Here is a 24,559-nt window from a genome sequence, read left to right as displayed (position 1 = left end):
ATGAAGTTTGCTCCTCCAAAAGGCTCTGCAAGCCTAATCTGGGGGGTCGGTTTACATGGGGGCTATACGTAAAAGTGGTTCGATATGGCCCATTTGCAATACGATCCGACCTACATCAATAACAACTACTTATGCCAACTTTCAAGTCGATAGCTTGTTTCGTTCGGAAGTTAGCGCGATTTCAACAGACGGACGGACGGATACACTCAAATCGACTCAGAATTTCACCACGACCCAGAATGTATATACTTTATCGGGTCTTAGAGCAATATTTCGATGTGTACCAACGGAATGACAAAATTAATATACCCCCCATCCTATGGTGGAGGGTATAAAAAAACAGCATGTGTTTTCGCCTTGAGAGCAGCATTTGATTTATGTGTGGACATGTGTTTTGTTTATCATATTGACATTATGGGCACTATTTTTCAGTCAAAATATTCAGAAAAAGAAAATTAAGAAAACGGTGGTAAATATACAAAAATTCCAAAGGGATCTTTATAAAAAAAAAAACGAAAAGGCACTATACTCTTTTTAGAGTTGGGACAGTATTTAAAATAAAACAAGTAAGGAAAGTCTAAAGTCGGGCGGGGCCGACTATATTATACCCTGCACCACTTTGTAGATCTAAATTTTCGATACCATATCACATCTGTCAAATGTGTTGGGGGCTATATATAAAGGTTTGTCCCAAATACATACATTTAAATATCACTCGATCTGGACAGAATTTGATAGACTTCTACAAAATCTATAGACTTAAAATTTAAGTCGGCTAATGCACTAGGGTGGAACACAATGTTAGTAAAAAACAAGTAAGGAAAGTCTAAAGTCGGGCGGGGCCGACTATATTATACCCTGCACCACTTTGTAGATCCAAATTTTCGATACCATATCACATCTGTCAAATGTATTGGGGGCTATATATAAAGGTTTGTCCCAAATACATACATTTAAATATCACTCGATCTGGACAGAATTTGATAGACTTCTACAAAATCTATAGACTTAAAATTTAAGTCGGCTAATGCACAAGGGTGGAACACAATGTTAGTAAAAAAATATGGGAAACATATAAATCTGAAGCAATTTTAAGGAAATTTCGCAAAAGTTTATTTATGATTTATCGCTCGATATATCTTAAACTTCTAATAGTTTAAGAAAATTAGGGTCATTTTTTCAACTATTCGACTAAGCAGTGGCGTTTTTACAAGGAAAATGTTGGTATTTTGACCATTTTTGTCGAAATCAGAAAAACATATATATGGGAGCTATATCTAAATCTGAACCGATTTCAACCAAATTTGGCACGCATAGCAACAATGCTAATTTTACTCCCTGTGCAAAATTTCAACTAAATCGGAGCAAAAAATTAGCCTCTGTGGTCATATGAGTGTAAATCGGGCGAAAGCTATATATGGGAGCTATATCTAAATCTGAACCGATTTCAACCAAATTTGGCACGCATAGCTACAATGCTCATTCTACTCCCTGTGCAAAATTTCAATTAAATCGGAGTAAAAGATTGGCCTCTGTGGTCATATGAGTGTAAATCGGGCGAAAGCTATATATTGGAGCTATATCTAAATCTGAACCGATTTCCACCAAATTTGACACGGATAGCTATAATGCTAATTCTACTCCCTGTGCAAAATTTCAACTAAATCGGAGCAAAAAATTGGCCTCTATGGACAAAGGAGTGTAAATCGGGCGAAAGTTATATATGGGAGCTATATCTAAATCTGAACCGATTTGGATGATATTTTGCAAGTTTTTCGAGACTCATAAAATAGTGGGATGTACGGAATTTGAGGAAAATCGGTTGATATACACGCCAATTATGACCAGATCGGTGAAATATATATATGGCAGCTATATCTAAATCTGAACCGATTTTTTTCCAAAATCAATAGGGATTGTCTTTGAGCCGAAACAGGACCCCATACCAAATTTTAGGACAATCGGACTAAAACTGCGAGCTGTACTTTGCACACAAAAATACATCAACAGACAGACAGACGGACAGACAGACAGACAGACAGACGGACATCGCTAAATCGACTCAGAATTTAATTCTAAGACGATCGGTATACTAAACGATGGGTCTCAGACTTTTCCTTCTTGGCGTTACATACAAATTCACAAACTTATTATACCCTGTACCACAGTAGTTGTGAAGGGTATAAAAAGGAGGAAACAGTGAAAAATTAAACAGTAAAATGTATAAAAACAAAGTATTTGTATTTCTAAATACAAAAAATTTTAAATGCATTTGAAATGGTGTTAAATGCTAGACAAAAAAAGTTCACGCCTAAATGAATTTATGTTTATATTGTAAAATAATTTATGTTTATACTCGACTTTCTTCTTTTGTTAGAGTTTTTGAATTTCTTGGAAAATTTTAAACTTTTATACGAAAAACTGTTTTTTGTTACAAACTTCAAAATCAAGCACTGTTAAATAATGTTTTGTTTGCATCGGCTCGTGGGCGTCGCATATGTTAGTGTGTGGATAGTGTGTTGGCTTACAAATTGTATGGTCCTCGGTTCGATTCTCCGTCCAGGCGAAAGGTAAATTTTAAAACAATTTATAAAATTATATAATAATAATAATAATTTCTTCAACATTATTTGTATTACAGAAAAATATGCAAAGAACTAGAAAATTTCGTGGAAGTGAAAATTATGTGAGCACAATTTTCTTTGGGGAAAATTCTTCCAAGCATATAATATTTTTGGGCTCAAAATGCTTCCAAACATATAATATGTTCACATAAAACAAACATAATAATGTTTCGGCAGTATCCAATAATATATGTGCTTCCTGCAAAATATGTTTGGAACCTATGTTAGAGAAGCGATTTTTTTTTGAGGGTGTAAGTCGTGTGAAATATGGCCCCAGAAGCCAGATCCGGGCGAAAGCTAAATCTGAACCGATTTCTTACAAAAACAATAGGATTCTATTCTGACCCAAAACACATAATTATTCCAAATATGAAGTCGATTGGACTTAAATTGCGAACCAGACTTTGATCACAAAAATGTGTTCACAGACAGACAGACATGGCTAGATCGACTCAGGGGCCGTAGCTGAGCATTATTGCTCATTATGTGTCTATCACGCCTCCTTTTGGGTGTTGCAAATATACGCAAATGCTTTCTTAATTAATTAGTTAATTTAAAGACTATGCCCCATATTCAGGAAAGTTAATTTGAAATTTAAACCTATTTTTCCCATACAAATTTCTTCGATAAACTGTTTATAATTTTTTTTTTAATATTGGCAATAAATTGTTGTTTTTTTGATCTCAGCTTAAAGCCATGCATTGACTAGACTACAAATGTAGCTTAACCAACAGAGGAAAAGTATGCTTGTCAAATTTATTTGGGCAAAGCTCTATAGACTGCAAGATGGTTGGATGTACAGCTGTTTCGGAATTACTACATTCCTCATCAGCATCCTCTACTTGCAGAAAAACTATCAACCAATTATCAGAAAAATTCGGGTAATTCACTCAACCCAAAGTGAACTACACTTGAACCACCCGAAAAAGGGTTTGATAGTCGGCTACTGCCTAAACAAATTTGCCAGCATACCTCTTTTCCTTTGCCAAACTCAAATCATCGATTTGAATGTATTTGGCTGGGTTTGTTTTTGAGCGTGCTTCCTCTATATTCATTCGTTTTGTTTGTTATTGTTGGCTTCTCTTCAATCGTTATTGTTGTTTTTTTGATCTCAGCTTAAAGCCATGCATTGACTAAACTACAAGTGTAGCTTAACCAACATAAATAAATTTTAAATTTTGGATACATCTCTTCTCTGAGGAAGTGATAAATCATCATATGTGGCGAAATTCTAAGTCGATCTAACCATGCCCGTCCGACCGTTCATCTGATGAAATCTCGCTAACTTTTAGGTATAGCCCCAAACTTGACTTCCGGAGCCTCTAGGACGAAAAAAATTCATCCGAACTGGTTGATGTTAGTATATGACATCTAAAAACTACGTAAAAATGTGTCCATAATTGTCTTCATGAAGAAATGTCATTCGATCCAGTTTTAAATTAGATTAATATGTCGGCATATACCCTCTAACTACCATGACAAACTTTTGTCCATATAGTTTTACCACAATCAAAGTGGATATTGGAATAACTTAAAATTTAGAAGAAAAAATGGTAAGAAATTATAAGATACCTTGCCATCGGTAGCTATTACTACAACTCAAATAATTCGATTGTGGATGACAGTCGTAGAACATTGTCCGCAATGGTAAAGGATGCGTAAGATTCGGCCGTATATATTTGTTTAATGTAATCTCCCTTTTACTTTTGCATAGGACTAATTTCTTTATGCTATACTCACATTCCCTTAGGGATTTTGGAATATTATTTCTTTAAATTAAACAAACAATTGATTTTATAGAACAATTATCCCTACTTCAACGGAGGTAAATACATTTAAAAAAATCGTGTTCAAAATTTAATAAAAAAGTTTTACGATGTATACGATTTTTTTTAAATTGCATGTCCTAAAATTTAGGTTGTATAATCGTTTATAAAGGGATTTTTATGAGTTTTTTTCTCTACTCAGTATTGTTTGGCAAATCATCACGAATAGGTTAACTCCAGAACAACGCTTCCAAACCGTGGAAATGTATTTTCCAAAACTGAAAAACTCGAATTTTTTGTATTTTTACAATTTTGGAGAAGCGACGTTTCGATCTATTTTTGATTGATTCCATAAAAAATATAATGTATGCAATTAATTAATATAATTAAATTTTTATTTTATTTTTATTTAACAGGTTGGCTGATAAGTCCCCGGTCTGACACATAGATGACATCGCTAGTATTAAATGCATATTATTTTATTATAGTACCAACCTTCAAATGATTCGTGTCAAAATTTGACGTCTGTTAGTCAATTAGTTTGTGAAGCAACTTTTGTTATTGTGAAAAAATGAAAAAAAAAAGCATTTCGTGTAAAATACTGTTTTCTGAAGGGGAAAAATACGGTGGAAGCAAAAACTTGGCTTGATAATGAGTTTCCGGACTCTGCCCCAGGGAAATCAACAATAATTGATTGGTATGCAAAATTCAAGCGTGGTGAAATGAGCTCGGAGGACGGTGAACGCAGTGGACGCCCGATAGAGGTGGTTACCGACGAAAACATCAAAAAAATCCACAAAATGATTTTGAATGACGGTAAAATGAAGTTGATCGAGATAGCAGAGGCCTTAGAGATATCAAAGGAACGTGTTGGTCATATCATTCATCAATATTTGGATATGCGGAAGCTCTGTGCAAAATGGGTGCCGCGCGAGCTCACATTTGACCAAAAACAACAACGTGTTGATGATTCTGAGCGGTGTTTGCAGCTGTTAACTCGTAATACACCCGAGTTTTTCCGTCGATATGTGACAATGGATGAAACATGGCTCCATCACTACACTCCTGAGTCCAATCGACAGTCGGCTGAGTGGACAGCGACCGGTGAACCGTCTCCGAAGCGTGGAAAGACTCAAAAGTCCGCTGGCAAAGTAATGGCCTCTGTTTATTGGGGTGCGCATGAAATAATTTTTATCGATTATCTTGAGAAGGGAAAAACCATCAACAGTGACTATTATATGTCGTTATTGGAGCGTTTGAAGGTCGAAATCGCGGCAAAACGGCCCCATATGAAGAAGAAAAAAGTGTTGTTCCACCAAGACAACGCACCGTGCCAAAAGTCATTGAGAACGATGGCAAAAATTCATAAATTGGGCTTCGAATTACTTCCTCACCTACCGTATTCTTCAGATCTGGCCCCAAGCGACTTTTTGTTGTTCTCAGACCTCAAAAGGATACTCGGAGGGAAAAAATTTGGCTGCAATGAAGAGGTGATCGCCGAAACTGAGGCCTATTTTGAGGCAAAACCGAAGGAGTACTACCAAAATGGTATCAAAAAATTGGAAGGTCGTTATAATCGTTGTATCGCTCTTGAAGGGAACTATGTTGAATAATAAAAATGAATTTTGACAAAACAAAAATTTGCTTTTCTTTGTTAGACCGGGGACTTATCAGCCAACCTGTTAAAACGGATCGGTTGAAATTTTCTCTTCCAAGAGGCTTCGGAGTTCAAATCTGGGGGCTTTATATAACTATGGACCGATATGGACCAATTTTTGCATGGTGAATAAAGGCAACATATAGACATTACTTATCAAATTTCAACTGGATCAAATGAAATTTGCACCTTCAAGAAGCTCCCGAAATCAATTTTGGGGATTGTATTATACACTCAGAGAAGAGTGAACCCATTAGCGAGTTATTTTTAACTAGCCAGTGTTAATATTCAACTTCGTATGTCGCTAAAGAAGCATGTACCCATAGTAAGTTCAACATTTTACTATGGGTTAGTAATTTGTTTTAACTTTTGTCAAGTTCAAATTTCAAAGTTCAAAGTTCAAAACTGTTCAGAAGTAAAAAATTAACTAAATAATATATTAAAAAAACAAATTAATGTTCTGGATTTCCTAGACCACCTGTTGACTTGGAGCAAGGAGACCTCAAGGGGGAGGTTTTGGGTTATTACATCCCCATTTCTGCATGTCATATTATTTTTAATACAAACTACTTACTCTTCTGTAGTACAAATCCTTTAGAATCATTTATAAGATTTTATTTTTATCATTTTATAACATTTTAATTTTTGTTCGAACGGAGGATCGAACCGCTTACCAACAGTTTTCTAACTAAACACACTATCCACTGGGCCACTTAGCTCTTATGCTCATCAACAACAAAATGTGACTTTGTTTATTGTTTTCTTGCTTGGCTGCATGTATTTATTGACACATACAGTCAACTGTGTCTATTTTTAGAAACACCACACGAGCACATGTTTCAGAGACGAACTATTGTCTAGAAATAGATTCACTGAACGGTAGATAGGATTGTCATTCATCGTTAGTTTATTTATACTAAAAATGGAAATTTCGTATCCAACTAGACTTCGTAATATTGCACAGCAAAAGTTCAGTAACGCTGAGAAACTACTTCGTACGTTTGAGAAAATACGTATTCTCTATTATTATATTCAGTCCATTTACGAACTCATTGGGAGTTCTTAACCATTTTGCTGGTAATAGCCGTAAGTTTAATTTATTTTCACTGAGTTAATTTTGTTAATCAATAGTTAAATTTAACTAACTGTGAATAAAATTTTGAACTATATTATGAAATTTACTTGTAGTTACGACGACCATTTTTTTGAGAGTATGGGGCTATATAATTATGGTCCGATATGGACCAATTTTTGCACAGTTGTGCAAAAATTACTTCTACCAAGTTTCAAGTCGATAGATTGTTTTCTTTCGGAAGTTAGCGTGGGGGAGGTTATACCCTTATTATATAGAATATTATATTATATATAATATTATTATATATACTAACTGAGCCAATTAAAGTTTTAATGGTGTATATTCGAATAGAATATTTCTATTTAAATTAAAGCAAACGGATTAAATCCTACTAAAAAGTCATAGTAAATATATGTGAATAATTGTTATGAAAATAGGCACTACAATTTTTATGAGAAGTTAGTATTGACATTGGGTACCATAACTTTTGCTGCTCACTGTATAAAATACGCAATCTAAATTTATAATAATTTCTCTTAAAACCTTCCAAAAAACGCAAGCCATCCATCTTTCACATAAAAAACAAAAAATTAAAATGTTCAAATCTTGTTTTACATTGCCCCAAATATGTGTTAAACAATGTCTCACCTATCGTAACTTGGAACGACATTTACAAGATTATTCCGTCATTCATTCAATAACTTTTGGTGGCCATTCATTCGCATAGTTATGAAAATGACAAAGCTTAATAATAATTTTATAATGATAACGATTATGATGAAATGAGTTTGCCCTGCGGATATCTCCATTCAACAATTAACACCATGAAAATAATAACTTGGCGTGTTTTTTTTCGAAATGTACGCGAAATGATGGATATAACTGCTCCAATAATAAAACATTTATGAAATATGCAATGCAATTATTAAAAAAAAATAATAATAATATGAACGAACCAGTGGGATACTGATACTGAATCCATTATAAATTTTATTTAAATGAATTTAATTCAATCTTTCATAATCGACTCTTTGGTAAAAAAAGGAGTTATTTAGGTGCTAAATTTGGTGTATATCGTTCCATGTGTTGACCCCATATAGATCTTCCGATTTGGAAAAAGCACATTTTTCGAATTATTCCGATCGTCCTATAAGTACTTATTCTTAGATACGGTGCGGTCACGCTAGGCAAATATTTGACAGAAATGAAAAAAGAAAAACAAAAAATCGTCGCCATATTCAAACCAGCAAACATCTTTAGCCCATATTACATCACTACACTAAAAAAAGTGAACTCTCTATTTCACTAAAGCCAATTTAACTTTATTTTAGTTCATAGAATTATTATGTTTGGAGAAAGTTTTCTTTACTCTAATAATTTGTTGTGTACGCTATACTCAAATGAAGCATAAAGATTAACTAAATTCGTGTCTTCCACAAAATAGTTCAGAATTTTTTTAAATTTGTAAATTTTACTAAAAATGCGTCCATCATGAACTTCGTATGTCACTAAAGACATTCTTGCAATTTTGAACTCCAAGTTATTCCTTCAAACTACAAAAAAATTTTTAACAAGTGAAAAAACTTAGTTATGTCTAATAAATTTTCTTGAATTTGTTGAAAAATATTTACTTATTTTTATGACATCGGCGTGATGCCAACGTTTGTAATACTGTTTAGTTTAAATTTTCTACAAATATTCAAAATTTTCTAAAATTAACCGAAAGTTTTCTTCCTAGTGGATTCACTGTTTTTTCAGTGTATAAGAACATGTTCCGAAAACGGTATCAAAATATTACGAAAATGTTTCTGGAAAAAAGTTTTATACTCATTTTAGGCAAATATTTGCCTAAGTTATCATATTCTTAGTCTCGCAGATTTTCTGAAAATTGAACGATCGTCCAATAAATGGGCGTTACACCAATGCTTGGGAACCACCACACAGTGCTTCGATCCCATACAACGCGTGGACAAAAACGGAAGGACGCATCCTAGGCAAGCGAAACTTGGAGGGGCCTTGTTGATAGTCAAAACTAAGACAAATCCAAAGTTTGGTTAGTAAAAAATATAAAACAAAATGAAAGACTGAAATGAAATTCAGAGATATAATTTTTTGTTACAAGTCCGAAAAGTGCTAAAAAGGCAAATGTGTTAAAAGTTATTTCTAAAGTTTGCTGAATTTTATTTTTGTGGATGATAGCTAACAATAAACATAAACTAAAATCGAAAACAAAAATCTAATAAAATTAGTATAATACTAAAACATAAACCAAAATCCCTTTGATGAGGAGTTTTTTACCCAAAAATATACTCCAATGGTAAAAATATCTAAACAAATATAACAAACATGTATTCTTTTATTTAATAATATATGTTACTAGCGTAACCCGGCCCGCTTCGCTACGCCTTCCGAAGCGTATTTGGAGGAACATTTTGCGTTAACTTAGTTGACCTTCTTGCTGAAAACAAATTCGAAAAGATTTGAATTCTTTTATACAAATCGGACTACTTGATTTTTCGTTTATAGGTACAAATACGGCGGGAGAGGGTGTACCTTCTTCTATATTTCTTGTGAATTTTAAGTGTGGTTTGTCAAGGAAAGGTATCCTTCTCCTCAACATATCTGAAAATTAAGCACACCCAGAAAAAAGTGACCCCTTCTTTAAGTTAAAATGAACTCATTGTGAAGAAAGTTGAACTTCGTATAGCGCCAAAGACATTTTTATTTGTTTGAACGATGTGATTTTCGTAGAAATTAGGAATAATGCATTCCATATATTAGTTAACATTTTCCTATATTTATATACCACTATACTACAGAATGAAAAAATTTAACTAATTTGAATTCATATATGGAATGATTTTATTGAAATTTTTTCATTCATTTCGACAAATCTTACACATTTGTGGTAAAACTTTTACTTCATAATTAGAACTGCTTACCTTCGTTTTTAAATACAATTTTATTTATTTCTATAAGCAATTTTATCTTCAATAAAAGACATGTTTTATTAATATATTGAATATATTTATTAAGAATCAACAGCATCGAATCTCTTTGAAATATTAGTTTATTAATCCACTATTTCCAATTTCCGTGTGATATTATCAACTGTAAAACGCACTTTTTCTTCTTCTTGTACTTTTCACTTTTAATAAGTTGCTGCCTAACGATTTTGTCCTCCTTTTACAATTTCAATACCTACAAATATAAAAAATCATAAAACATTTTTGTTGCAAAAGGTTAGCGTCACTGAATATTACCTGATAATTGAAGATTCCAAAATGAAGACAAATGAAAGGGTTGTTATTCTGCTGGTGTTTTCTTTCTTTATACACTATCACGAACATTGATAGATTTCTTTAAAAAAACTAAAATTTTTCTCACTAATTTAAAATAACAAATATTTTATATATTTTATTTGTTATTTATTATATTATTTTACCATATTATTTTTTAACAATCTCTCCGTATACCAAAACAACGCGATTCCAACTAAAAAAACAACCGACGCGCAAATATATCGATTACACCCACGCGCAAACACATCGATTACGATGACAGGTATCGATTACAGGTAGACAATAGAAATTTAGGAAAATTTCCTATATTCTAACAAGTGTGTTTCCTTAAGTTTTGAAAGGATTGCATACTTCTTAGTACGAATGAACTAAAATATTTTTCTATGCCAAGTGTTGTTCGTATGTATGAAAAACTTTCTATTATAAAGGAAGTCGCAATTATCATTTTATAAGAAATTTTACTAATTTTGAGGAAACTTGGTTTTAGTTCGGTTTTTGTTTATTTTTACGAATGCTTTGTTATCGGTGAATAAAATTTTCTTTTTCAGTAGTAAATTCTTATACCCAGCGAAGAAAATAGTATGAGTAAAATTCCATGCCTTATTCTAGTTAATGAACTATTCCTAACTGCTTACAGTTTAGGATTTTTTTACTGAAATGAGTAAATTTTATTATTTTTCACAAAAATTTACCTTAATGGAAATAAAATGGATAAACTATATTGATGAAAATTTTTTCCTTTAGTTTCGAAGGCACTTTTTTCTGGGTGCATTATATTATAATAACATACAAAGAATTACTGTTTCCCATCCAATAAATCGGAAAAGGCAAAAGTAGTAAAAAATTTTACCACATTAACATTTGCTAAAATATTGGAAATAATGCACCCTCTACGTTGGCTGCCAATTTCATGTAAATTTAAGTTGTTTACTAAAAAGAAGTCTGGCAGAAGCCTGTGCAAAAATCATAAAATTATGTACCGAGTTCCCATTTACGGACAACCCTCTACTTTCAACTTAAGAAAAAAAAAAACGGACAAAAGGGAACCCTCTCTTTACTAATAAGAAGTCTGGAAGAAAGAAGCCTGTGCAAAAATCATAAAATTATATACCGAGTTCCCATTTACGGACAACACTCCACTTTCAATTTAAGAGAAAAAACCGACAAAAGGGAACTCTCTCCCCACCTTCGCCCCATTCTGACCTGATATCGGACTATCACGTACCCTATATTAATTTCGCAACTACTCAATGGTCCCTATAAATTCTATCGAAGTAAATCGACAAAGTTTATTTCAATTTTCCCCTTCCCCAACCAGATATCGAAAAATCATATATTAATTTAAAAATCATGCATAAATTTCATCACCTCCTCCCACGTTCCCTGTAAATTTCAAGTAGATCGGAGATGTTTAATTTTTGCTCTATTGTTTTAAAGGGACGTCACTTTCCCCGATACAATATCGACAAACACCGTAGTGAATAGCACCCCTAACCTTCCCTGAAAATTCTTGAAACTTTCCTTCAAGTGTGGGGCAATGAAGGTTGCCTCTTCATTTATAACCTTTTCCCCCGCTTCCTTTGTAAATTTCAAGAAAACTTAAATTTTTTTATAAAGGGTGATTCTTTTGAGGTTAGGATTTTCATGCATTAGTATTTGACAGATCACGTGGGATTTCAGACATGGTGTCAAAGAGAAAGATGCTCAGTATGCTTTGACATTTCATCATGAATAGACTTACGATCTGCCACAACGTCGAATTTTCAGTGAATGGGCCCTAGAAAAGTTGGCAGAAAATCCGCTTTTTTATCGACAAATTTTGTTCAGCGATGAGGCTCATTTCTGGTTGAATGGCTACGTAAATAAGCAAAATTGCCGCATTTGGAGTGAAGAGCAACCAGAAGCCGTTCAAGAACTGCCCATGCATCCCGAAAAATGCACTGTTTGGTGTGGTTTGTACGCTGGTGGAATCATTGGACCGTATTTTTTCAAAGATGCTGTTGGACGCAACGTTACGGTGAATGGCGATCGCTATCGTTCGATGCTAACAAACTTTTTGTTGCCAAAAATGGAAGAACTGAACTTGGTTGACATGTGGTTTCAACTAGATGGCGCTACATGCCACACAGCTCGCGATTCTATGGCCATTTTGAGGGAAAACTTCGGAGAACAATTCATCTCAAGAAATGGACCGGTAAGTTGGCCACCAAGATCATGCGATTTGACGCCTTTAGACTATTTTTTGTGGGGCTACGTCAAGTCTAAAGTCTACAGAAATAAGCCAGCAACTATTCCAGCTTTGGAAGACAACATTTCCGAAGAAATTCGGGCTATTCCGGCCGAAATGCTCGAAAAAGTTGCCCAAAATTAGACTTTCCGAATGGACCACCTAAGACGCAGCCGCGGTCAACATTTAAATGAAATTATCTTCAAAAAGTAAATGTCATGGACCAATCTAACGTTTCAAATAAAGAACCGATGAGATTTTGCAAATTTTATGCGTTTTTTTTAAAAAAAAAGTTATCAAGCTCTTAACAAATCACCCTTTATTTCATGTTAGCCTGATACCGAAACAGGCAATTGACGTCCAAATGCATTATATCTAATTATACAATTATTTTTCGAGCTTTATGGACAGATATAGATTAAGGAACATGGTTAATAGAGCCATTTTTTGCAGTTTTAGAGGAGGACCTCCTCCCCGACCAAATGTCGAAAAGCGTATCTTTTGTAAACGTCCCAGAAAATGTCAAGCAAATTATAAGCCTAAAGGGGCGTCCAAAAATCACAAAATCAGGTATCAAGTATTACGGTTGACAGAGGTTACGATCTCTCCCCAGTCCTCTGTAAATTTCAAGTAACTCGGTAAAGTTTAATTGTTTCTCTGTATGTACTTAAGAGAAGCGGATGTCTCCCTATGCCCTTTTATTTTTATTAAAAAATCAGGAACCTGATATAAATTTCATAACCTCACCCATTTTTCCGTAAAATTTCAGTCGGGGGAGTTTAGTTTTGTTTTCACTGTACTTTAAAAAAGTCGGGCAAAGGGGTGGCTCCCCTCCCCGACCAAATATCGAAAAATAATGTAGCGGATTTTTGTCTAGATGCCAACCCCAACATTCAATGAAAATTTCATGCAAATCGCATAATTTTGTTCCAAGTTTCAAAAAGTAAGGCAAGGGGGAGGTCCCCCTCCCCGTCCGCATATGAAATCATCAGGTACCCCATATTAATTCCATAACCTCACCGCATGTTCTCTGTAAATCTCAGATAATTTAGAGAATTTTAGTTTTTTCACTGTACTTTAAAAAAAGTCGAACAAAGGGGAGGTCCCCCTCCGCCACCAAATATCGAAATATAAAGTAGCGGATCTAGTTGCCAACTCCAAACTTCAATGAAAATTTCAAGCAAATCGGTCAACTTTGGTCCAATTTTCAAAAAGTCCGACAAAGGGGAGGTCCCCCTCCGCGACCACACATGAACGTCCCCTATGATCTCTGAAAGTTTCATGTAAATCGGTTCAGCCGTTTCGGAGCCAACTCGGTTCATACAAACAAACAAACAAACAAATAAACAAACATAGATTGAATTTTATATATATAGATACCATAATGAACTATCCTTCATGTGTGGAAAAAACCCAAAAACTTTAAAATATAGACAAATTTTAATTTGCTCAAATTAATTTTTATACCCTGCGCCAGAAGGAGACGAGATAGACATATGGTGTCTTTGGCAATATTGCTTAGGATCGGTCCCTGAGTCGATATAGCGATGTCCGTCTGTCCGTGAACACATTTTTGTAATAAAAGTCTAGGTCGAAATTTTAGTCCAATCGACTTAAAATTCGGCACAAGTATGTATTTTGGGTCAGAATAGAACCCTATTGATTTTGGAAGAAATCGGTTCAGTTTTAGATATAGCTCCCATGCATATATTTCGCCCGATATCTACTAATATGGCCCCAGAGTTTTATCCCAATTTGGTTGAAATTTTGCACGAGGAATACAATTAGTAGTGTAGTCAAGTGTGCCAAATTTTATTGAAATCGGTTCAGATTTAGATATAGCTCCCATATATATCGTTCGCCCGATTTACACTCACATGACCACAGTGGCCAATCTTTTACTACGATTTAATTGAAATTTTGCACAGGGAGTAGAATTAGAATTGTAGCTATGCGTTCCAAATTTGGTTGAAATCGGTTCAGATTTAGATATAGCTCCCATCTATATGTTTTTCTGATTTCGACAAAAATGGTCAAAATACCAACATTTTCCTTGTAAAATCGCCACTGCTTAGTCGAAAAGTTATAAAAATGACTCTAATTTTCCTAAAATTCGAATACATATATATCGAGCGATAATTCATAAATAAACTTTTACGAAGTTTCCTTAAAATTGCTTCAGATTTAAATGTTTCCCATATTTTTTTACAAACATTGTGTTCCACCCTAGTGCATTAGCCGACTTAAATTTTGAGTCTATAGATTTTGTAGAAGTCTATCAAATTCTGTCCAGATCGAGTGATATTTTTATGTATGTATTTGGGACAAACCTTTATATATTGCACCCAACACATTTGACGGATGTGATATGGTATCGAAAATTTAGATCTTCAAAGTGGTGCAGGGTATAATATAGTCGGCCCCGCCCGACTTTAGACTTTCCTTACTTTTTTTTTTTGTTTTTTTTTTTTTTTCATTCGATTTCAAAATCCACCACTAAACCTACACAAAATATTTAACTTGACTAAAATCGGATCACTCGTTCTTTTACATCATCCACATAATTTAAACCCATTTTCGACCAAAAAGAGCTTAAATAAATATGTATACACCGAAAGAATTCTCTTCGTTAATTTTACGAAGAATTCTTCATTAACTATTCTTCCTGAATTCTTCATTAAAATAACGAAATTTTCATTCATTTTCGTAAATTTTACGAAGAACATTTTACGAATATACGAAACTTCTACGAAGCATTCTACATTAACTTTTCTTCGTAAAAAGTTCGTACTTTTAACGAAACTTTCTTCACATTTCATGAATTTTGTGAAGAAGTTTTTACGAATATTTTACGAAACATTCTGCGTTAAAATTTCTTCATAAAAAGTACGAAACATTTTCTTTGAAATAACGAAGAAGTTTCATTGAAGTTGTAAAATTTCCGTTCGCGGCATTAAATTGTCGTTTATAATGTGCTTGAGTGTATTCCTTTCTTCTATTTTTTTATGCAAGTCTATGCTACTTCTCATTTGGGTGATAGCGTGCTATGAATAAAAGTGAAGCAATAAAACTAAAAATTATTCAAAAACTTAAGATGTAAAGAAGTGATGTCATTTTTCACACTTGCAACTACATCCAAATGCACTTTCGACTATAATTTTTTTTTTTTAAGTTCGAACCTTTTTCAGAAAAAAGTACGAAATTTTTTCATAAAAAGTACGAAAATTTTTCATAAAAACTACGAAAATTTTTCATAAAAAGTACGAAACATTTTCATAAAAAGAACGAAATTGTTTCATAAAAAGTACGAAGATTTTTCATAAAAAGTACGAAGATTCTTCATAAAAAGTACGAATTTTTTTCTTACAAACTACGAAAACTTTGGAAGAACTTTTCTTCGTAAAAAGTACGAAATATTTCGTACTTTTAATGAAAAGTTTCTTTGGTTGTAAAACAATGACAAATTTCGTACTTTTAACGAAATTTTTCGTTCTTTTTACGAAGAAAATTCTTTCGGTGTACCCTCCAATTCGAATTCAATGTTTTGAATGTAAATTAAAAAATTCTGTGATATTTTGGCAAATAAATAATTTTTATAATTTTTATTGGAATATACCTTTTCACGGACGAAAAAGACTGTTTGGGTGTAAAAATTATATGTTTGGAAGTCAAATTTTTTAACACAATATTTTTAAGTGCAAGCATATAAAACAGCATAACATCTAAGCATATTATATTGTAAATATAATATGCTTAGATGCAAACATATATTAATTTGGAAATAGCCTATAAACATATATGTGTTTAGAAAAAGAGACCTAGAGAGTATGCTGGAAGTATAATAATGGAAATAATCAATTGGCGCATTAAAAATGTATCCACACAAAGAAAATTGCATTAACATTTTTTACTACCAGTGTATGCCCTAAGGTGAAACATTATATGTTTGAACAATACAAACAATATTTTGTTTGGACCAATCCGGAAAATATATATGCTTGAAGCAAAATATGTTTGGGGTGTTGTCTTAAACGTTTGACCTCAAATATTTTCAAAAACTCACAATTGGATTTAGCATTTTTCGACAAAATTTAAATAATTTGTATTATTTTATGAATTCTTAAACTGTTTTTAACCAATTTGAAACAAAAAATATTCAAATTACCCATAAAAAATATGAAAAAGCATGTTATAAAAAATTGAATGAAAAGAACTTCCTGTGTAGTTAAAATAAAGAACATTAGTGGGAGTACATTTTTGGAAGTGCTTTTAAAGTTGTGCCTTTGGAAGAACTTCCAAATAGAGTTAAATTGGCTTTAGTGAAATATAGGATTCAATTTTTTTGAGTTTATTCGCTTCGAAAGGGTCATGTGTTCAATTACATTTTCGACCAACACCAAAAAAGTTACTTCAGCGGTGGATTATTCCCTCTCATTAATGCTGGTAACTTTTCGTGAAAGTGCTCAAAACTGGACGAAGATTATTCCATTGGTCGGAAAATAGATCCATATCGAAACACATCCAGTCTCTTGAAAAGGGTAATACATTACCGTTTTCATGATTACATAACCGAATTATTGGCCCAACTCAAGAAAATGTTGTCGCATTTGGGGCAGATATAATAAAAATAACAAGCTACAATTTGAAATGAAAAGAGAGAAAAATAATTTTTGTCTCAAAAGTTGACTTCTCAGTAATCGCATTTTTACAAAAAAAATCCAAATTTGGAAAATATTGCAAATTTTTAAATGCGAAGTAAGAAAAATCGACATTTCCAATTTTTGGCAAAGTCGATAAAACGATTCACACTTATATATAACATAATACTATTTCCCATAAATTAAACATATGAGTTTTTAGACTCTGTTAACCCCACTCATTGCCATTTAATATTAAAAAATGTTCAGGATCACCATATCTGAATTTCAACTGTTTGTGACTACACACATAATATTTTGGGTGGCATGTCTGTTTTTATCAATATTATATGTTAAACTCCTATAAAATGCAATCTCCAAAATAACAACTTCGCATAATTTATTTGCTAATTTATGACCAAGGAGAAAATACACAATTATTCGAAGCAGTGCACCCTATAGGCTTCAACTCATGTTACATGGACCACTTCAAACAAAAAAAAAAAAATGCATTGTATCCCCACATTTTATTTACCTAACTTATTGGCCATTCATATTTTGCCAAGTTTAAATTTCAACTGTGATGTGACTTTTTTTTTTGCCTTCTCAAAACGCATATCGAAAGTCCCAAACGAGAGGAAATAATACCCGAGCATCGGCCCATGTAACTGTAAACTGGATAGAAAGTGAAATTTATTTTCAAGTTTCTGAAAATAAAAAAAGAAGCAATAACAAACTTGGTTGGTTGTTAAAAAGAAGTTACCTCTTGAGCAAAAAATGAAATAAAACGGAAAACCAGATTACAACCAGCAAATAAGAAAAATTTAAGTAGTGTCCACGATACTGGCAAATGCGCTAACCTAACCTGCCTCATCTGAATTAACTACAAAGTTGAATGATATTCAAGTGGAGTTGTCCGTCTTCATGACACCACTTTGCTGAAAGTGTTGCGCCTGCGTACTTGAATATGAAAATGTTGTTTAATGATTTTCTTTATATCTCAGTTACCAAAGAGATACGTATACTCGTAAACATAAGAAAAAGTGTTTATTTTATGGGAAGGTATTTGCTTATGATATGACCATAGACAAATGTGTATATTTGCACATCCCCTACGAAGTAATGGGGTAATAAATCTAAATCAATCTCTCTACCGATAATTTGACATCCTTGATGAGAAAAGTTTAAAAAAAGGAATAATTTTGAGCTATGAAGGAATAATTACATCTTTAGGATTTTTAGCCAACTTAAACCTCGAAGACAGTTACTTTTATCTCTCTCGAAAAAAAACTGGGTCGTCGCGATCATGTTCGAACATCACGATCATATTGCAATATAATTTGAAGCTTTTTTGTGGCGATCATGTAACAATTTCAGTACAACCATATTTACCAAGTGAACAAAGTAGCATAATAATAATATGGTTGTTATGTTATGATCCCGATGAGAAGGATTTTACTCGTATATGGACGAAACCAAAACAAAAATATTTTTCTTCCATATAAAAATTATGATCTTTAGGAAAAGAAAAACAAAAAAAAACACTTTTTAGTATTTTTGCCTCTCTATATGCATTTTTTGCCTCTCTGCAGCATTTTTGAAAAATTTTGATTTACTTATTCAATTTGGATAAAATTGCCTCTGAATCTGAATTGATTACTTACTGCAACTTATCCGAAATGTGCTCTTTCGGTTTCAATGTGCGAAAAGTGGTTTGTGAGTTTCAAAAGTGGTAATTTTGACTTGGAAGACAAAAATTATCTAGGACAGTCGAAGAAGTTCGAAAATGAGGACTCGTTTCAAACGCCAGAAGATCTTGGGAACCGTGCGACTTGACACCAAGATAACTCAAGAGGCGAATTTTGTACTCCGAAAAACTTCTCTAAAGGAAGCAAAGAAAGGTTTTTTCCCCATCGCATCGTTTCTGGTGATAAAAAATGGATCTATTACGAGTATTTGTAACGTGGATTTCTTGTCGGTTAAGTTAAGCTCAATCGTCTTCAGGGTCTCCCTAGGAACCTATTAAATCTCTCGGTATAAGAAAACTGTGCGAGCAATATCTGATGGGTAGCAGACCGTTAGTTTTTTTTATGGATTTGGAGATGTTCGGGAAGTTGTATCTTCTTCGAGATAATGGTGATCGTTAGCTGAAGATCGGAATACGTTGGTAGTTGACGATATGATCCAATGTTGGTTGGTTAGACGGAAATGACCAATGAGTAATTCAATTCGTAGGTTATCGGTAAGTTATGAGAACTTCGCTCCGTCGGTTGATAATTGGTGGATGAGAACGTCGGTTCGTTGATGAGAACATCGGTTCGATGATGATCGATCGGATGTTGTGTGTCTATCGATTTCTCGGCATTCGAAACTACACTGAAAAAAATATTGTCGTGAGGTCAAAGATTTCATGTCTTTAAAATACGAATACAAATTTTGCTTAGCATAGAAGACGCATTTCTCTAAAATAAAATTATTTTCCTTGTCCAAACGTCGATAAACTTTTCAATGAAGTCATATTGTCCTTATAATTAAGTGATTTGACTTAAAAATGGGTATCTTAACATGAAAGAAAAAATTTATAGGCTAAGGTCAACTTGACTTTAATAATTCAGAAAAATTCTTTAAATTTAATTAAATTTTCTTTAAATTTGTTGTCTTTTTGCATCTTTACTACAAAGCAAAAAATCGTTCAAATATAGGACATGTTTTTCAAAACTTTATTTTAAAGATGTTTTTTACTTCAAACATAGCATAATTTCTACTGGAAGTCGAGTCCTAATTTGGAAAATAAAGTTGCCGTTAACTCGTTTTTAAAGGACTTTGATAGCATATGAAGAGAAAAAGCTAAGAAAGCGAAAAATTGAAATTTGCTTCCTTTAGAAGCAAGTACACAAAACCTAAATTTAAAAGAGAATTGTGTCTTAAAAGTATCCTTACTTGTATTCTCCGCTTCTTTGGCTCGGAATCAATACCAAATTTTTTAAAGTAAAGACAAAATCTTTGGAACCAAGTATGTTTTTTTCCAGTGTATACATAAAACATTATCTGGTTTCGGACGTATTCATGTTGTAGAAGTGTTCTGTTATCAGCTTCGGTATCAGTAGATGTTTGATAGTCACTCCGGGGTAGATAACAGCTTAAGGTCCACAATCAGTAACGGTTAGTCTTAGTGATGGAACTGTACATCAGAAGAGCTCAGTGATTGAACGGTAGGCCCGAGAATCTCAGTGGTCGGACTGTAGATTCGAAGATGTCAGTGGTTCAACTGTAGGTTCGAAAGTCTTGGAGGTGGAACTGTAGGTCCGAAGGTCTCAGTGGTCTAACTGAAGGTCTCAGTAGTGTAACTGAAAATCCAAAGATATTTGTGATTGAACTGTAGGCCAGAAGTTCTCAGTTGAACAAGTTTTTGTGATTAGTATGACAAAAATTTTTTTTTCAATATTTATTTTAATAAAAAATGTTGTCAAATTTTTTCAAGATTTTATTTCCATAGAACAGTTTTCAGATTTTTATTCGTGTAGATTATTTTGTCAATTTTTTTTCAAACGAAAATTTTGTCAAAATTTTCTTCTAAAGAAAATTTTGTCGAAATTTTGTTTCTATAGAAAATTTTGTCAAAATATTATTTCTATAGGAAATTTTGTCAAAATTTTATTTCTATAGAAAATTTTGTCAAAATATTATTTCTATAGGAAATTTTGTCAAAATTTTATTTCTATAGAACATTTTGTCAAAATTTTAGTTGTATAGAAACTTTGTTCAAAATTTTGATTCTATAGAAAATTTTGTCAAAATTTTATTTCTATAGAAAGTTTTGTCAAAATATTATTTCTACAGAAAATGTTGTCAAAATTTTATTTCTATAGGAAATTTTGTCAAATTTTTATTTCTATAGGAAACTTTGTCAAAATTTTATTTCTATAGAAAATTTTGTCAAAATTTCATTTCTATACAGAAAATTTTGTCAAAATTTTATTTCTATAGGAACGTTTGTCAAAATTTTAGTTCTATAGAAAATTTTGTCAAAATTTTATTTCTATAGAAAAATTTTATCAAAATATTATTTCTATAGAAAAATTTTATCAAAATTTTATTTCTATAGAAAATTGAAGTATATCATAATTTGAGAGGAATATTTTACAAAATCTACAAAAACATAAAAAATTCCACCAACTTTGTACTTAGCCTCGTCAACTTTGTACTTAGGCCAATTCGCATCAGAGTATTCAGTCAATGTAATATACTCTATCAAATATTCATGAGTACACTGAAAAAAATATTGACCTAATATGGAAAATTATGCAACTTAAATTTTAGGACTCGAAATTTGCGCAATGCTAAGGACAAAATTATTTAAAATAATGACATTTTAATTAAAAGAAAGTTTAAAATCCTTGGTTCAAAATTTTTTTTCATTAAATTTAGGACACAAATCTTGAAATTTTGCGTCCCTCGGTTGAAGTTGTAGATCTCTGAAGTAAGGCAAATGTTCCTTAAAATAAAGAAAAAAAATTTTAATTTAAAGTCTTTAATTTGAGTCTTTAACTCAACTGACATTTTGAACTTTTAAATTTAAAATAAAATGCTGCAAATATAGGCTAAGACTTATTTTAAGGATTTGCATCTTTGATTTAAAGTTTTTTTAGCATTAAGAAAACAGTTTTTACTTTGAAGTACTTTGCATAACATAATTTGGATTTTGAAACTGAAGTTTGTTTGTACATGAATACCTTTATGAATATATCGCAAACGGAGAATAAAAATTCGATGAATGAGATCTGTATCCAATTTTAATTTTATCGATTCTAGATTTAAAGCCAGGGAGGTCCCTAAAAAATGTCTTTATTTTAAAGAAGCCACATCTTTGGCTCGGAATCAATACCAAAGTCCTTAAAGGAAGGTCAAAATCTTTGGATCCAAATAAACTTTTTTTTGAGTGTAGGATAGAAATACATGCAGAAATATTACACTTTGAACTAACACTGAGGTATAAAACCGGTCCTATCATTTTTTTTTTGGTATTTTGTGTTGTCTATAAAAAGATTTTCAGTAATCAGGTTCCAACGGAAATGTTGAATCTTCTGCATTTTCTTCAAGCGTATCGGAAATGTATTTTATTTGAAGAATGTACAATTTTGAATTTTTATCTTTAAACATTTCGATATCCAATCTCCAATGAGCCACCGTGGTGCAATGGTTAGCATGTCCGCCTTGCATACACAAGGTCGTGGGTTCGATTCCTGCTGCGACCAAACACCAAAAAGTTTTTCAGCGGTGGATTATCCCACCTCAGTAAACCTGGTGACATTTCTGAGGGTTTCAAAACTTCTCTAAGTGGTTTCACTGCAATGTGAAACGCCGTTCGGACTCGGCTATAAAAAGGAGGTCCCTTGTCATTCAGCTTAACATGGAATCGGGCAGCACTCAGTGATAAGAGAGAAGTTCACCAATGTGGTAACACAATGGACTGAATAGTCTAAGTGAGCCTGATACATCGGGCTGTCACCTAACCTAACCTAAACTAATCTCCAATGATACTTACATCAAATTTGTAAACTATTCAGTTTTAAAAAATTTGGGTGGATAGTTTACTTTTTGATACGGCCAATTTGACATCAAAGTGTACTAGAATATATATCAGAATATCAGAGAATTAAGTCACCGAGTCGCGGCATTGCCGACGATTAAGCCGACTGAACTGTAGTCTTAAACCAATCAATATACACTCCCTTTAAGCTGAAGAAAGGTTACAATTGTTCAAATTTCGTGCCAAAAGAATTGAATCTGTTATCCCAACTATAACTTTATCATAATTTAGCAAAACATATTGGCAGCAGATATAAATAAAATGTATATTTGATAATTGTTGACCGATATTTGTGTCGGCTTAAAGCCTTCACCGGCTTCATTCTCTGGATAAAATACATATTTTTAAGAGTTACACTTCAATATAAAGATAAAAGAGATTGTATATCAGACATCGAAATTATTTTTAAATCCTGTAGATGCCCTTCCCACATATAATTTGGGTATTACATAGAATTGAAATTAGACTAAAGCGAAATAATAACCCACCGACAAAAAAAAACTTTCTGAATTATGTCACCTTCAGATTGTGCTAAATTAAATCACAAGCTTCACTAGAAATATCTTCAGGCGTCTCAAATCAATTTGTTTATATTACCGAGGCTATTTTAATGAACTTTTAAGGCCTAAATAAAGTTTTTCTTTGATGTATTACTTGGAATTGTTGGCATTGATAATGAAGTAATTTAATCTATGGCGTTTATTTTCAGCGAACTGTATGCCAATGCCTACAAAAACGTCTTTTCTGGAAATAATACACCTACACATAATTATAAAAACAAATTGCAAAGACCTTATGTCCTTTTCTAATTAAATTTGTGAAATAGGAATAAAAAAATCGTCACATTAAAATGAAAATTAAATTTCCTTTGACCAGATAGATGCTTTGCGACAATTGCAGACACAGACTATAAAAGCAATGTCTTTGCTTTACTCACATTCACATGAATGCAATGCTGCAGGCTACCTGCAGAAGATTGGCCATAAATTTAATTGCAAATTAATGAATCACTAGAGTTCATTAAATCTGGAATGTGCTCCACCAGTACACTTATGAAAGAGCTCTTGAGTAAACTTGGCAGCTGGGAGGATAGATGACAGGAATATAAAGAAAGGCGTGTGAAAGTGAAAGCGGCTGGAATGGAATGTTTCGGGTGCGTTTATAAGTTTCATGAGATAGTCTTCTGCTTTCAATCATGTCCGGTTATGAAACAATATCATGAGATTTCATTTGGAGGATGTACAAGTATAATATTGAATCAATGCCTTGAAATGAATATGGAATGGATAAATTTGGGTTTTGTGCACATGCTTCTAGGAAGCAAATTTGAATTTTTCGTTTTTTTCAGCTTTTTTTCTTCATATGATATCAAAATCCCTTAAAAGTTAGTTGTAACTTCCAAATTCAAACTTGACTTTCAGTAGAAATTATGCTATGTTTCAAGTGAAAAACGTCTTTAAAATAAATTGTTGAAAAACATGTCCTATTTTTGAATGATTTTTTGCTTTGTAGTCAAGCTGCAAAAAGACAACAAATTTAAAGACAATTTCATTAATTTTAAAGATTTTTTCTGAATTATTAAAGTCAAGTTGATCTTACCCCAAAAAATTTTTCTGTCATGTTATGATACCCATTTTTAAGTGAAATCACTTAATTATAAGGACAATACGACTTCATTGGA

This window comes from Haematobia irritans, chromosome 1, assembly GCF_050003625.1.
Source record: "Haematobia irritans isolate KBUSLIRL chromosome 1, ASM5000362v1, whole genome shotgun sequence".
NCBI classification, from domain to species: domain Eukaryota; kingdom Metazoa; phylum Arthropoda; class Insecta; order Diptera; family Muscidae; genus Haematobia; species Haematobia irritans.
This window is presented reverse-complemented; position numbering follows the sequence as displayed.